At 38.0% G+C, this 2,265-nt stretch overlaps 1 protein-coding gene across 1 annotated transcript in view; it reads left to right on the top strand.

The window, feature by feature from the left end:
* The window catches only part of ATM (ATM serine/threonine kinase), a 178,344-nt gene that overhangs the window by 45,395 nt on the left and 130,684 nt on the right, over positions 1 to 2,265 (top strand). The window lies entirely within an intron of this gene.

Here is a 2,265-nt window from a genome sequence, read left to right as displayed (position 1 = left end):
GCAATTATTTTAGACGTCATCTAGGAATTTCCTTTAGCCTCATAAAATCACGAGTTCTCTTCATGTATACTATTCTCTTGCCAAAACTTCCATTTTTTAAAATGTGAAATGTCTTTCTACCTATTTCTGTGTATTCAGATCATCCACATGTGAAAATCCTTGCTAACGCCTTTCTTAGAATCTCAGAAGGTAAGATTCTAAGAATTTTTCTTTTTGACATGGAGTCTCGCTCTGTTGCCCAGGCTGGATTGCAGTGACATGATCTTGGTTCACTGCAACCTCCGTCTTCCAGCTCAAGCAATTCTCCTGCCTCAGTCTTCCAAGTAGCTGGGACAGGCACGTGCTATCACGCCCAGCTAATTTTTGTATTTTTAGTAGAGATGGGGTTTTGCCATGTTGGCCAGGCTGGTCTTGAACTCCCTGACTTCAGGTGATGGACCCACCTCAGCATCCCAAAGTGCTAGGATTACAGGCATGAGCCACTGTGCCTGGCCTAATCATTTTTCATCTTTTAATTTCATAGTACTTAATGTTTCACATTTTTAATGGCAGTTAGCATCTTCTTTATACCATGGATATTTACATATGGTTTGTATACAAATATCTCTTGAACTATAACTCTTAAACATAAACTCTTAAAAGGGCATACATACTTTTATTAATCTTTGTATCCTCCACAGTGCCTTATTACGTAGTAAATGATTAAATGAAATAAAGCCTACAATCTGTTGAAAGGAGTGAATTCAGTAACCGGGGAAAATGACTTGAGGACCTGAGAAGGGACGGTGTACTTCTTTATGATCTTTTACTGACATTCTTCTGTACCACAATTGTAACCACTTTCATTACAAAGTAATTTAGTTTTGTATATTTTCTCCTAAAATGCCATTTCCTACCCTGTAGGAGCAAAAAAAAAATCTGAACATCTTGTTTGTAACTTAGCAGATTCTTACATCGTTCTATAAAATTGTCTAAACTTTTTTTTTTTTTTTTGAGATGGAGTCTTGCTGTGTTGCCCAGGCTGGAGTGCAGTGGCGTGGTCTCGGCTCATTGCAACCTTCGCCTCCTGGGTTCAAGCAATTTTCCTGCCTCAGCCTCCTGAATAGCTGGGATTATAGGTGCCTGCCATCACGCCCAGCTAATTTTTGTATTTTTGGTAGAGACAAGGTTTCACCACGTTAGCCAGGTTGGTCTCAAACTCCTGACCTCAGGTGATCCGCCCGCCTCGGCCTCCCAAAGTATTGGAGTTACAGGCGTGAGCCACCATGCCCGGCCAGCTGTCTAAACTTTATCTACTAGAAAAAATGTTTTATGCTAGTCTGTGGAGTCTAAAAAGCTGAATAAGTCAAAGTTCCTGTTATTCAGAAGCTTAAAATGTCATTTTATTGTCTCTTTATATGACTCTAATTTCTACTTGTGATCTAAGACTTATAGTCATTTATTTGCCTGTGAAGCTTTTTTTCTTTTCTTTCATCCCTACCTCAAATATTTAAGGGCCTGCATGTATGGTACACGCTCCACCTGAACCTGCTTGGCCATTAGGAGATACTTAGGCTATTTTTCTGGAGAATCCTGGTTATAATTCTACAGTGATCTCCTAGCTGTTTTTAGAGATATTCAGAATATGCCACCTTTAAGTCAGTTAACTGAACTTTTGTTTTTTAATATATATGTAGAATTTGTTCTTGCAAAAGATAGTTATAGAATATACTAAATTATTTATGAAATATATATGTTTTTATTTGTGGTTTACTTTAAGATTACAAATTCAGAAACGCTTGTCCGGTGTTCAAGTCTTTTGGTGGGTGTCCTTGGCTGCTACTGTTATATGGGTGTAATAGCTGAAGAGGAAGCATGTAAGTCAGAATTATTCCAGAAAGCCAAGGTAGGAGAATTTATACTAATAAAGTTTCAGATTAAATTTAAAGGAAATGTATTCCTGAGAAAATTATTACATTTGTTTGGAAGACATTAAATTTTGTGCAGGTTAACCCTTTCTCTTTTATTTATGTAATATGAGAAGAAATTATACTATGTATTTTTTAATTGTTTTAATTTTTAATTATTATTTTACTTTAAGCTCTGGGGTGCATGATACAGAACATGCCGGTTTGTTACATAGGTATACAGTGCCATGGTGGTTTGCTGCACCTATCAGCCGTCATCTGCATTAGGTATTTCTCCTAATGCTATCCCTCCCCTAGGCCCCCACCCCCTGACAGGCCCCAGTATGTGATGTTCCCCTCCCTGTGTCCATGTGTTCTC

The sequence above is a fragment of the Mandrillus leucophaeus genome, unplaced genomic scaffold, assembly GCF_000951045.1.
Source record: "Mandrillus leucophaeus isolate KB7577 unplaced genomic scaffold, Mleu.le_1.0 Scaffold273, whole genome shotgun sequence".
In the NCBI taxonomy this organism is placed as follows: Eukaryota; Metazoa; Chordata; class Mammalia; order Primates; family Cercopithecidae; genus Mandrillus; species Mandrillus leucophaeus.
This window is presented reverse-complemented; position numbering and strand designations above follow the sequence as displayed.